The 14,890-nt window shown below is 43.5% G+C and overlaps 1 protein-coding gene across 1 annotated transcript in view; it reads left to right on the plus strand.

Annotated features, from left to right (window-relative positions):
- The window catches only part of GRIK2 (glutamate ionotropic receptor kainate type subunit 2), a 1,088,075-nt gene that overhangs the window by 655,328 nt on the left and 417,857 nt on the right, over positions 1–14,890 (plus strand). The window lies entirely within an intron of this gene.

Raw genomic sequence — 14,890 nt, forward strand, 5'->3', positions numbered from 1 at the left:
CCCTTCATGTCAAATAAGAAATTTGGCATTTTGCATAAAGTATAGCATGTAGTAGCAAATTTAATCCATGGTTTTAAAATAAATTTTCATTTGCTTAACCCCTTCACTACCAGCCCTGTACATGTACAGCGCTAGTGGAATCTTTAAACATGGCACCTGCTCGCACAAACAGCGGTGCCATGGCCAGCGGGTCTATGCTGCTTCAAACAGCAGAGGCCCTGGGCTAATGTCTATGACAAGCAATGATGATGATAGTGGACATTATAGCCTTTAGATGCCATGATCAAGTGTGATTACGGCATCTAAAATGTGAATAACACTGAAGTGCGCTTCTGGGTTAATACCAGCATCACCGTGCGGCGATTGGGGATGCTGGTAATGAATTCTAATAGACTGGGTCTCTCTAAAGAGATGCAGAATATTAGAGGTACAATTTCTATTTTGGCCAGCATTTCAACATAATAAATCAGTAATCCACATATTTATATACTGTTTTTTGCAGTATGGCAATATTCAATAAAAAAAAAGGAAAAATAAAAAATGTGAAAAAAATAAATAAAATCACCCCCCCCCCTTCCTTAGAATAAAAAAATAAACATCATGGGCATCTCCAAGTCCAAAATATGTATTATTAAAATTTTAAAATATTTCTCCAATATGGCAAATGGCATTATAGAAAAAAGTGTCAAAATGGCCTTTTCGCCATTCTTTCATCGCTTCTCTTACCTCAAAAAATTTAATAAAATGTGATAAAAAACACCCACTCCAAAATGGTATGAATAAAAACTACATCATCCCGCAAAAAATGAATCATACTGACCCAAAGAATGAAGGGCACAGGTCAGTTTCGCCACAACGAGAATGCCGTAGTGACAAGACCCATACAATTGTGGCGGAATTATTATTTTTTTTCCCCAACTCAACCCCATTTATTTATTTTTTCTGTTTCCCAATACATGGTACGCCATATTAATTGGTGGAATTATAAAATACAACTTGTCCTACATAAAAAAGCACTCATATGGATATGTAAACGTAAAATTAAAAAAGTTATGGCTCCAGGAAGACAGGGAAGAAAAATGAAAACACAAAAATGAAAAAACCCTATATCCTAAGGGTTAACCTATTTTAAAGAAATTGGCCGATATCAGACACAGATGGCTATATCTAGGATGTCCAATAGCAATTAATATAGTACATGCAAGATGTGCTCTTCATTCACTTCTATGAAAGTATGCTTGACTATTTTTGGAAGTCGCATAGTGGTGAATGGAGAGTGTACTATGTGTGCACAGCCACTTCTCCATTCACCGCTACTGGACTGTCAGAAGTTGCAGAGCCAGCCTGCTCTTGCACTCTGTGCTCTTCTTCACTTTGGGGAACTTGTTTGTGGTATAGGAGCTGGTCCTAGTTGGGACCCACACCTATCTGACATTTATGCACATTCCAACGATATGCTGTCAATGTCTAAGATGGGAATAGCCCGCTAATGTCTTCTTTCATTGCTGCTTAGCTGCTTTTTTTAGCTCTGAATCATTGAATAGAGGCATGGTCATTGATCTTGGTTACTCTGCATTGTCGGTTGAAATCTGACTCCACTTTTTTACTCACTAATGATGTTAGAAGCTTACATTTCTGCTCATTCCTTCATCTGTCCCTCCTTTCTGTTTTACACTGCTGCTCTATCTGTTCAGATAAACTCCTATGTATTACCACTAGTGATGAGTTGTTATCAAAGATTTGATTTGGCTGCCAAGCCAAGTTTCTTAAAGAAATTTGATATGTTACAAATTACTTTGTCACAAATCACATTCCATTGTATGTAGCGGGGGCAATGATGGTGAACTGCGATTGTGCTGACCCTCAACATTGAACCCCTCGGATGCCGTGTTTATGGCTGGTCGTGGCATTGGACATTAAAATTGAGGCCTGTCAGGGGTTAATCAGAGTAAAAAAAATACATATTCACCTTATCCATTTGCTTGTGGAGAGGCCGTCGTGGCCATCTTGACTGAAGAAACCCCATAAAATCTCACACATGGTAACATGATAATGTCATTACGCTGGATGGGAGTGGAGACGACCATCACTGAGATGTTGTGTGATTTCTTCAATCAAGATGGCCACGATGGACTATCCATGAGAAAATATATGAGGCGGGTATGTAATTTTTTTTCACTGTCATTTTAGGAAAAATTGATTTATTACCATGAAGCGCAAGGAAATTCATATTTGTGGCAAATTTTTCCTTAAATTACTTTGACTTCGATTCGCTCAACACTAATTAGCGCAATCTATTTAGAAAATCACTAAATAAATGTGATTCCCATCACGTTCAGGATAAAATAATGCATGATTATTAGGTAAACCTATTCTGAAGTGACTGAGCTTGGCTGCAAGGAAAGTGTTAACAAGTATTTGTTTTCTCTCATTGGGCATGACAAAAAATATAAATATCTACTAAACATCTTGTAAAAGTAACATCATTGGAAGAAATAGAATGAAAATGCAGAACTACTGCAAAGAAAGTTGTTAATAGAAGTCAGCAAGGTCACAGCACCCGGGGGAGAAGGAGCTTGTTGTGTTAAAATATACCATATTAACATAATTGGTAAAAATTTTAATGAGAATGAGGTCAATTTGAACAGAAGATACCTTATTTGCTTATATTCACTTTTTCAACAAATATACATTTCTTCCATGTATCTTGATCTCTTTTCACGTTGAATTCTGACAACGTTTCATGTTAGACTAACAACCATTACTTAATAAATTAATATTTTCCTTAAAGAACAAATAAACACCAGTAATAATTATGTAAAACTTATTTTTCGCCAAATTGTTTAGCAAATGTTGTTTCATCTAATTTGTCTTATTTAAATATCCAAACACTGGAAAGAAGGATATATTCCTAGGAGGGCAATAGTAAATTAAAATTTGCATTAAACTGCATTTCATGTTTGATTCAAAATAAAAAATAAAATAAAAGATTAATCTATTTCTTCAGGCATATTAATTTCATATAGTGTGTTTAATTATGTTCTTAATAATTTAAAAATATGTATACTCACTTTGCTAAACTGTATTGGTAGCCTAAAATTATTACAACTTTGTTCATTGTCCCCAGCCAATTTAATATTGATGACCTATCCTAAATTTGTAGAATTTCTAAAATTAATTTATTTCTTATTTTAGCACAAGGCCAAAACATAACACAATGTAAAAAAAATTGAAAGCGTCTGTTAGACTAATACCTGTTGTTAAACACTCAAAGCTTTTTTTTTTATCAGTATGCCTGAACAATGGTTTCTTCGAAAAAAAAAAAAGTTCCACTCATCATCTCGCCAGTTTTTAGACCCCTAAAATTAATCATACTCTAGTGCAGACCAGACCTTCTATATTACACTATCAGTTGACATTGTTTGTTAAAATTAGATCATGTATATTTTTAGACTGTGGCCTTGATCTTTATCTCCAGAATTCTATCTTTAAAGAGTCCCAATCTGTTTGCATTTTTACACCACTCACTCCAGTTTTGGAGTATGAATGGGAAAGTGGGTCAGGTTAGCTACAGTACTTTAATGAGTTTTACTCTGGGTTTATCACTGAGACTTGGAGTAGCACTGAGGGTGGAGTAGCAAAACTGGAATAGCTTTTCTAGACAAAAGTGTTGGGTTTAAGAATAAGACAAATTTATCAAATATATGACATTTGATAAATGTGGCATAAAGTATGCCAACACAGACTCAAGCAAAACTGACTTCAAATATAAGCATGTCATAAAGAACATACAGTATTTAAAGCTAAAGACAAGCTGAACATCTATGGTAAATGAGTCCAATACTTCCTTTTGCTCTATGAAAAAGAATGCCATGCCTAGTCACTAATATTTCCATCATGTATTTGTCTTATCACGTTCTTATGTTTATTAGAAGTGGTCAGAAGCTACATAATTGGCTTGTTAATTTGCTGTTCTGAAACATCACAACTTTCTTAATGTACATGGACCATTCCTAGGATACTATGCTGTTATTTCATATGCTCATATACAGCTTTTCAACTATTGATATGCGTATGTTAATTTTTATATATGATTTTTAGAGTTCATATATAAATAATTGGTTGTTTGAAGATGAACATTTTTAGTCCATTTTTCTTCACTGCCCAGCTTTACATATATTTATTCTTTACAGGAGCCTGGATTTAGAGTAGGAAGAATATTTATTTTAGTAATTAATCTGAATAGCAGGGATTATTCAGTAGATAATTGTCCAGTCCCCAGTCAAACTAGTCTCACTTGTGTAAACAATACATAATTACATCTGTGTTCAATAAATTGAGGATTGTATTATAATAGAAGGAATTCAGTGATGTGTTTAACATATTCAGACTTCTAGACAGCTTCTCTTATTAGAAATGAAGGACTTTCTTCTCTAGTGCAGTGACGTACTGTATTTGTGCATTGAATTGTTAATGAAAGTATTAATCTACATGCTGATAGTCATTGTAATATTGCCCCTTTGAGATATATATATATATATATATATATATATATATATATATATATATAATATATATATGCCACTGATAACTTGATCAATATATCTATTTTTACAGTGCATTATTATATGTGATTTTCTTACTTTAGCTGTAGGTCAATGGGCATCATCCAGGCATAAACTGCCAATTCATGCGATCCATAGGCAGAGTAGATTCAATATTTATATTGACACAGTGTCATAAATATCGGGACACATATATTAAGATAGGTTCATCTTATGAAAATCTGTGGGGTGATCTAAAGAGGGCTATGCACAGGAGATGCCCTCACATTCTGACAGGGAGGGGGGGGGGGGGGCGCACTGGCCACCAATGCTTTCAATACTGGGGAGGGAGAGGGGGCCGCACTGGCCACCAATGCTTTTAATACTGGGGAGGGAGGGGGGGGCCGCACTGGCCACCAATGCTTTTAATACTGGGGAGGGAGGGGATCACAGCCCCCTATAAGAGATCGGGTGGTTCCAGGCAGCAGGGGGCAGTTATGTACACAGTTCTTAGTATATTCTAACTTGAAGCGTCCCCATCACTATGGGAACGCCTCTGTGTTAGAATATACTGTCGGATCTGAGTTTTCACGATCTAACTCAAATACGATGGTATATTCTAACATAGAGGCGTTGCCATGGTGATGGGGACGCTTCAAGTTAAAATATACCATCGGATTGGAGAAAACTCCGATCTGTTGGTATATTAATAGGGACTCCTGACTTTACATTGAAAGTCAATAGGGGACGGATCCATTTACAATTGCACCAATATTGTGTCAATGTAAACGGATCCGTCCCCATTGACTTGCATTGTAAGTCAGGACGGATCCGTTTGGCTCCGCACAGCCAGGCGGACACCAAAACGCTGCAAGCAGCAATTTGGTGTCCGCCTCCAGAGCGGAATGGAGGCGGAGCGGAGCCAAACTGATGCATTCTGAATGGATCCTTATCCATTCGGAATGCATTGGGGATGAACAGATCCGTTCGGGGCCACTTGTGAGAGCCCTCAAACGGATCTCACAAGCGGAACCCCAAACGCAAGAGTGAAAGTAGCCTAAGCCACTAAATGCTTTTCAACATAGCACTTGCACCCCAATAACTAATTGCTGGAATGACATAGCTGTATTATGACACTATCTGGATCCCCAAGTAATGTTTCGCTGCACTTGTAAATCACAGGTTTTCACAATGAGGATTTCCTATGACTCTCCCTAGCATCTGCACATGTCTCTCCCTGCCTGTGAAATGATTCCTCTCACTGTCCTTTCCCTGCACTAGTATATCACTTATATCCTTTTTTTTTTTTATTAGTTTTTCTTTCACTCTTCCTAGCCCCTGCATACAGGTCTCTCCCTGAACAAAGTACGATAGTGAATGGCAGACTCTAAGATGGCCGCCGTATTTATAGGGCTATGACATCACCAGGCTGGCTGGCTGCTGATTGGCTGCATGCATGGCATTAGGGGTCATTCTGCCTTCCAAGAGTTCCTTGCCCTCACACTTGTAGCCGCCATTTTAGCCACCATTGTAGCCGGCTAGCCGCCATGTTAGGAAAAATTGTGATTCGTTACCACGAACCGCGAGGAAATTCACATTCGTTCAGAATCAAATTTTTCCTGAAATTCAGAACGAATTTGACTTTGTCAGCTTTGATTCGCTCATCTCTAGATATAATGCTAAATAAGGTAGTCATCAGCAGACATATGTAGTGCTTATGAGTGCATAGGTTATGGTGAATACTGATGGATCAGGTTCAAAGGAATAATTCCAAAGAGGGAAGGCTGGAGAAGAGTTAGATTAGGGGATGCAATAGGCTAACCCCCAAAAAATATAATTGTTTTTAGAGAACATAAAACTGTGGGTGTTATAAATTAACCTTATTGCTTGGGGTAGCGCATTTCAACTGGTGCATCTTGAGCGAAGTCTTGGAGACGGGAGTGAGAGGTTCAGATTATGGTGGATCTTAGTCATAATTCATTAGTTGAATGGAGAGCAAGAGTAGGATGGTAGACTGAAATGAGGGAAGAGATGTGTGTGTGTGTGTGTGTGTGTGTGCGTGTGTGTGCGGGGGGGGGGGGAACATTATGTAGAGCTTTGTGGGTGAAAATTAGGACTTTAAATTAAATCCTGTACTGTGTGGGCAACCAATTCAATGACTGGTACAGGGCAGAAGCATCAGAATGAGAAGAAAACCAAGAGAGAGCAGTCTCCTTAAGGAAGATAGATTGGAGCATATTGAGGACCAGATAGTGGTCTGCAGTGTCAAATGCTGCAGAGAGATTGAGGAGAATTAGTAAATAGTAGACACCATTGCATTTAGCTGTCAGGAACTAATTGGTCACTTTGGTAAGGGCAGTTTCTCTCGAAAGTAGGGTGTAAAAACAGATCGTAATGGATGTTTGAGAGAGTTAGTGGAGAAATGGATGAGGCAAGAGTAGACCAGATGCTCTAGTAGTTTAGAGATGAAAGGGAGATTAGAGACAGGTCTGTAGTTAGCTGCACAGGAGGAGTCAAGTGATTTATTTATTTTTAAATAATAGGGCTACGACGGAATGTTTGAAAGAAGCGGAGAAGATACCAGAAGAGAGAGATTGAAGATTTTTAGTATGGTGATTAGTAAAAGCTGGGGAGAGAGATTGGAGAAGATGTGAGAGAATATGATCATTAGTGCATGTGGTAGGACGAGAAGAAGAGAGGAGCCTGGAGACTTCTTTTGTAACTGGGTCGAATATGTAGAGGAAGCCAAAGGAGATGTGGCTGGGAAAGAGATCAAACACACTTAGAGCCTGGGAGCTGATTTCCTGACAGATATTTTCATTTTGAAGTAGATGTCCAGATCTCCAGCACTTACGTTTGTACTAGGTGCCTGCACTTTTGGACTAAGGAGGGAGTGAAATGGGCCAACTAGTTTTTTTTTGGATTATTGGATAGTAAGGAGATCAGGGTGGTAAAGTAGATCTATTTGGCAAGTTGAATGGCTGAGTTATAACTTGTCAACATAAATTTATAATGGAAGAAGTCTTGTGGTGCACAAGTTTTTCTCCATAGGTGGTTGACACTTTTTGGGCATTGCTAGAGGAAGCTAGTTTGAGGCATAAGTCTGGGTGGCTTTCATCTCTGTTTGGAGGTTCTGAATATAGGAGGCACTACTTCATACAGGCTGCTTCTGAGTTTTCAATAAAGAGATTTGCAACCAGGTCTGGACAGGAGAGAGAGGACATTGGGGACAGTGATAACTGTAGATGATTTCCCATCGTGCCTGGCAATGCAGAGACAGGGGTTCAGAGTCTCATACATGTCCCCTGAGGGCAGACATGACAGATAAGTGACACAGCTGCTCTCCCCACTGCAGAGTCTCTATGTTCTCCAATGTTATACAGCTTGAGCCTGTCTCCCCTCTCTGCCCTATTATCTCTCTCCCTGTTATCTGTTACATGCAGGAGAAAGGGAGAGTCAGCACACAAAAATATTGCAGACAGGCAGTTTGAGACAGGATGATTACATAATTGCAGCTAATCATTGTATACACTTACCTACTACATATCTGCCCTCCTGTTCCTGTGGCTAGGAGAGACATTACATATTCAACAAAATACAAAGAGACACAGAGGAACATGGAGGGTGGGGAGGAGAGGAGCCTGAGAGCTGCCAAGAAGGATATAATTTGTAATGATATAATCCTATAGTTCACAGAAAGTCAGCCGCAAGGAGAGACTGCATTCCTGTTTACACAATAGAACAAGTGATCATACTTAAGATCACATGACCAGGCTCCTATAATAAAAAGGTTCAAAATATATGGATGCAACTGAGTTAGGGTGTAACAAACTACACTGCTAGAATACTGGTGGTGCGTAAATAATATAAGAAAGTGTCAACCTGCCCTCATGACCAGCAATCACTTTATTATTTGGGAAGAAGAGTGCTTCTTTAATGAATGGGTTATAATCTACCGATTAAAATAAAGATCATTATCACTTGTTTGGAATAACTGGTTAATCATAACATACTATAATATAGTATAATATCCCTGACTTTTTGCTGGTGTACCTAGAAGTATTGATGATGTTTTGAAAAGCAAAGAGTTGTCATAGCCATATAGTTATTTGATTTAGAATTCTCTTTTGTTCATTCAATTAGCATTTTTGATTGATTAAAAATAAAGTATTACTTTATTACATCATCTTTCTCTCCAATAATCAAAGGTCTACAAATAAAGACTAATGGGAAGTAAATGTCTTAAATGGTTGTCCAGTTTCAAGAGGAAACTGGGCAACTCAGGGGTTTGACCTGTAATTAAGAATAGGTGATTGCTTAACCTTACAGATCCCACACTGCTGCTCTGGTTCTCACAGCAGGCAGGTGCAGTGGTGATATAATGTCAACAACTTATGAACGGCAGCCAATCACTGGCCTCTGTGTTGCACTAAAGAGGCCAGTGATTGGCTGAAGTAATCACATATTGTGGATATGATGTCATCTCTGCAGTTGAGAGAACTGGAGCAGTGGCATGGGATCTGTTAGGTTAATAATCTTCTTTATTGCAGACTAATCCCCTATTGAAACTGAACCATCCCTTAAATTTTTTTTAACATTTTCTTAAAATTAAAGTTTATAAATTTGGCATACTGGCCCTGTATATCACTTCTGAAGCAGAAGACTCCAGGAAATGAAATTGAAAATACTACATTATAAATGGTATTGTCTTAAATACATCCAGTTCATTTTTTTGTTTCATTGTTCAGTCATTTAGCACTAAAGATCTGTTCCAGGTGCCTTCAGGTGTCATATCTATATAATAAAGATTGTCAGTTATTGTTTGATTGTTCTTAGAAAAGGTACACCTGGGTGACTAGATGAAACATAAACTAATCTCAGTTTTCTGCCTTAAAGGCAGGAAGGAAAGGATAAGTTCACTTGGATCCTTGGGATATACTAGTTGAAGATTACTCTTGTGTAGAGTTGAGCGAACACCTGGATGTTCGGGTTCGAGAAGTTCGGCCGAACATCCCGGAAATGTTCGGGTTCGGGATCCGAACCCGATCCGAACTTCGTCCCGAACCCGAACCCCATTGAAGTCAATGGGGACCCGAACTTTTCGGCACTAAAACGGCTGTAAAACAGCCCAGGAAAGGGCTAGAGGGCTGCAAAAGGCAGCAACATGTAGGTAAATCCCCTGCAAACAAATGTGGATAGGGAAATTAATTAAAATAAAAATTAAATAAATAAAAATTAACCAAAATCAATTGGAGAGAGGTTCCATAGCAGAGAATCTGGCTTCCCGTCACCCACCACTGGAACAGTCCATTCTCAGATATTTAGGCCCCGGCACCCAGGCAGAGGAGAGAGGTCCCGTAACAGAGAATCTGTCTTCATGTCAGCAGAGAATTAGTCTGCATGTCATAGCAGAGAATGAGGCTTCACGTCAGCCACCACTGCAACAGTCCATTGGCATATATTTAGGCCTAGCACACAGGCAGAGGAGAGAGGTCCCGTAACAGAGAATCTGGCTTCATGTCAGCAGAGAATCAGTCTGCATGTCATAGCAGAGAATGAGGCTTCACGTCAGCCACCACTGCAACAGTCCATTGGCATATATTTAGGCCCAGCACACACACAGGCAGAGGAGAGAGGTCCCGTAACAGAGAATCTGTCTTCATGTCAGCAGAGAATTAGTCTGCATGTCATAGCAGAGAATGAGGCTTCACGTCAGCCACCACTGCAACAGTCCATTGGCATATATTTAGGCCCAGCACCCAGGCAGAGGAGGGAGGTCCCGTAACAGAGAATCTGTCTTCATGTCAGCAGAGAATTAGTCTGCATGTCATAGCAGAGAATGAGGCTTCACGTCAGCCACCACTGCAACAGTCCATTGGCATATATTTAGGCCCAGCACACACACAGGCAGAGGAGAGAGGTCCCGTAACAGAGAATCTGGCTTCATGTCAGCAGAGAATCAGTCTGCATGTCATAGCAGAGAATGAGGCTTCACGTCAGCCACCACTGCAACAGTCCATTGGCATATATTTAGGCCCAGCACACACACAGGCAGAGGAGAGAGGTCCCGTAACAGAGAATCTGGCTTCATGTCAGCAGAGAATCAGTCTGCATGTCATAGCAGAGAATGAGGCTTCACGTCAGCCACCACTGCAACAGTCCATTGGCATATATTTAGGCCCAGCACACACACAGGCAGAGGAGAGAGGTCCCGTAACAGAGAATCTGGCTTCATGTCAGCAGAGAATCAGTCTGCATGTCATAGCAGAGAATGAGGCTTCACGTCAGCCACCACTGCAACAGTCCATTGGCATATATTTAGGCCCAGCACACACACAGGCAGAGGAGAGAGGTCCCGTAACAGAGAATCTGTCTTCATGTCAGCAGAGAATTAGTCTGCATGTCATAGCAGAGAATGAGGCTTCACGTCACCCACCACTGCAACAGTCCATTGGCATATATTTAGGCCTAGCACACAGGCAGAGCAGAGAGGTCCCGTAACAGACAATCTGGCTTCATGACAGCAGAGAATCAGTCTGCATGTCATAGCAGAGAATGAGGCTTCACGTCACCCACCACTGCAACAGTCCATTGGCATATATTTAGGCCTAGCACACAGGCAGAGCAGAGAGGTCCCGTAACAGACAATCTGGCTTCATGTCAGCAGAGAATCAGTCTGCATGTCATAGCAGAGAATGAGGCTTCACGTCACCCACCACTGCAACAGTCCATTGGCATATATTTAGGCCTAGCACACAGGCAGAGCAGAGAGGTCCCGTAACAGACAATCTGGCTTCATGACAGCAGAGAATCAGTCTGCATGTCATAGCAGAGAATGAGGCTTCACGTCACCCACCACTGCAACAGTCCATTGGCATATATTTAGGCCTAGCACACAGGCAGAGCAGAGAGGTCCCGTAACAGACAATCTGGCTTCATGTCAGCAGAGAATCATTCTGCATGTCATAGCAGAGAATGAGGCTTCACGTCACCCACCACTGCAACAGTCCATTGGCATATATTTAGGCCTAGCACACAGGCAGAGCAGAGAGGTCCCGTAACAGACGATCTGGCTTCATGTCAGCAGAGAATCAGTCTGCATGTCATAGCAGAGAATCAGGCTTCACGTCAGCCACCACTGCAACAGTCCATTGTCATAAATTTAGGCCCAGCACCCAGGCAGAGGAGAGAGGTCCCGTAACAGACAATCTGGCTTCATGTCAGCAGAGAATTAGTCTGCATGTCATAGCAGAGAATCAGGCTTCATGTCAGCCACCACTGCAACAGTCCATTGGCATATATTTAGGCCTAGCACACAGGCAGAGGAGAGGTTCATTCAACTTTGGGTAGCATCGCAATATAATGGTAAAATGAAAATAAAAATAGGATTGAATGAGGAAGTGCCCTGGAGTCCAATAATATATGGTTATGGGGAGGTAGTTAATGTCTAATCTGGACAAGGGACGGACAGGTCCTGTGGGATCCATGCCTGGTTCATTTTTATGAACGTCAGCTTGTCCACATTGGCTGTAGACAGGCGGCTGCGTTTGTCTGTAATGACGCCCCCTGCCGTGCTGAATACACGTTCAGACAAAACGCTGGCTGCCGGGCAGGCCAGCACCTCCAAGGCATAAAAGGCTAGCTCTGGCCACGTGGACAATTTAGAGACCCAGAAGTTGAATGGGGCCGAACCATCAGTCAGTACGTGGAGGGGTGTGCACACGTACTGTTCCACCATGTTAGTGAAATGTTGCCTCCTGCTAACACGTTGCGTATCAGGTGGTGGTGCAGTTAGCTGTGGCGTGTTGACAAAAGTTTTCCACATCTCTGCCATGCTAACCCTGCCCTCAGAGGAGCTGGCCGTGACACAGCTGCCTTGGCGACCTCTTGCTCCTCCTCTGCCTTGGCCTTGGGCTTCCACTTGTTCCCCTGTGACATTTGGGAATGCTCTCAGTAGCGCGTCTACCAACGTGCGCTTGTACTCGCGCATCTTCCTATCACGCTCCAGTGCAGGAAGTAAGGTGGGCACATTGTCTTTGTAGCGTGGATCCAGCAGGGTGGCAACCCAGTAGTCCGCACAGGTTAAAATGTGGGCAACTCTGCTGTCGTTGCGCAGGCACTGCAGCATGTAGTCGCTCATGTGTGCCAGGCTGCCCAGGGGTAAGGACAAGCTGTCCTCTGTGGGAGGCGTATCGTCATCGTCCTGCCTTTCCCCCCAGCCACGCACCAGTGATGGACCCGAGCTGCGTTGGGTGCCACCCCGCTGTGACCATGCTTCATCCTCATCCTCCTCCACCTCCTCCTCATCCTCGTCCTCCTCGTCCTCCAGTAGTGGGCCCTGGCTGGCCACATTTGTACCTGGCCTCTGCTGTTGCAAAAAACCTCCCTCTGAGTCACTTCGAAGAGACTGGCCTGAAAGTGCTAAAAATGACCCCTCTTCCTCATCCTCCTCCTCCTCCTCCTGGGCCACCTCCTGTTCCATCATCGCCCTAAGTGTTTTCTCAAGGAGACATAGAAGTGGTATTGTAACGCTGATAACGGTGTCATCGCCACTGGCCATGTTGGTGGAGTACTCGAAACAGCGCAACAGGGCACACAGGTCTCGCATGGAGGCCCAGTCATTGGTGGTGAAGTGGTGCTGTTCTGTAGTGCGACTGACCCGTGCGTGCTGCAGCTGAAACTCCACTATGGCCTGCTGCTGCTCGCACAGTCTGTCCAGCATGTGCAAGGTGGAGTTCCACCTGGTGGGCACGTCGCATATGAGGCGGTGAGCGGGAAGGCCGAAGTTACGCTGTAGCGCAGACAGGCGAGCAGCGGCAGGATGTGAACGCCGGAAGCGCGAACAGACGGCCCGCACTTTATGCAGCAGCTCTGACATGTCGGGGTAGTTGTGAATGAACTTCTGCACCACCAAATTCAGCACATGCGCCAAGCAAGGGATGTGCGTCAAATTGGCTAGTCCCAGAGCTGCAACGAGATTTCGCCCATTATCACACACCACCAGGCCGGGCTTGAGGCTCACCGGCAGCAACCACTCGTCGGTCTGTTGTTCAATACCCCGCCACAACTCCTGTGCGGTGTGGGGCCTGTCCCCCAAACATATGAGTTTCAGAATGGCCTGCTGACGTTTACCCCGGGCTGTGCTGAAGTTGGTGGTGAAGGTGTGTGGCTGACTGGATGAGCAGGTGGAAGAAGAGGAGGAGGAAGCCGAGAAGGAGGAGGTGGCAACAGGAGGCAAAGAATGTTGCCCTGCGATCCTTGGCGGCGGCAGGACGTGCGCCAAACAGCTCTCCGCCTGGGGCCCAGCTGCCACTACATTTACCCAGTGTGCAGTTAGGGAGATATAGCGTCCCTGGCCGTGCTTACTGGTCCACGTATCTGTGGTTAGGTGGACCTTGCTACAGATGGCGTTGCGCAGTGCACACTTGATTTTATCGGATACTTGGTTGTGCAGGGAAGGCACGGCTCTCTTGGAGAAGTAGTGCCGGCTGGGAACAACATACTGTGGGACAGCAAGCGACATGAGCTGTTTGAAGCTGTCTGTGTCCACCAGCCTAAATGACAGCATTTCATAGGCCAGTAGTTTAGAAATGCTGGCATTCAGGGCCAGGGATCGAGGGTGGCTAGGTGGGAATTTACGCTTTCTATCAAATGTTTGTGAGATGGAGAGCTGAACGCTGGCGTGTGACATGGTTGAGACGCTTGGTGACGGAGGTGGTGGTGGTGGTGTTGGTGGTACATCCCCTGTTTGCTGGGCGGCAGGTGCCAACGTTCCTCCAGAGGCGGAGGAAGAGGCCGAGGCGGCAGCAGCAGAATAGGCCGAGGCGGCAGCAGCAGAAGAGGTAGCAGGGGGAGCCTGAGTGACTTCCTTGGTTTTAAGGTGTTTACTCCACTGCAGTTCATGCTTTGCATGCAGGTGCCTGGTCATGCAGGTTGTGCTCAGGTTCAGAACGTTAATGCCTCGCTTCAGGCTCTGATGGCACAGCGTGCAAACCACTCGGGTCTTGTCGTCAGCACATTGTTTGAAGAAGTGCCATGCCAGGGAACTCCTTGAAGCTGCCTTTGGGGTGCTCGGTCCCAGATGGCGGCGGTCAGTAGCAGGCGGAGTCTCTTGGCGGCGGGTGTTCTGCTTTTGCCCACTGCTCCCTCTTTTGCTACGCTGTTGGCTCGGTCTCACCACTGCCTCTTCCTCCGAACTGTGAAAGTCAGTGGCACGACCTTCATTCCATGTGGGGTCTAGGACCTCATCGTCCCCTGCATCGTCTTCCACCCAGTCTTGATCCCTGACCTCCTGTTCAGTCTGCACACTGCAGAAAGACGCAGCAGTTGGCACCTGTGTTTCGTCA

Source organism: Bufo gargarizans, chromosome 4, assembly GCF_014858855.1.
Source record: "Bufo gargarizans isolate SCDJY-AF-19 chromosome 4, ASM1485885v1, whole genome shotgun sequence".
Lineage (NCBI taxonomy): Eukaryota > Metazoa > Chordata > Amphibia > Anura > Bufonidae > Bufo > Bufo gargarizans.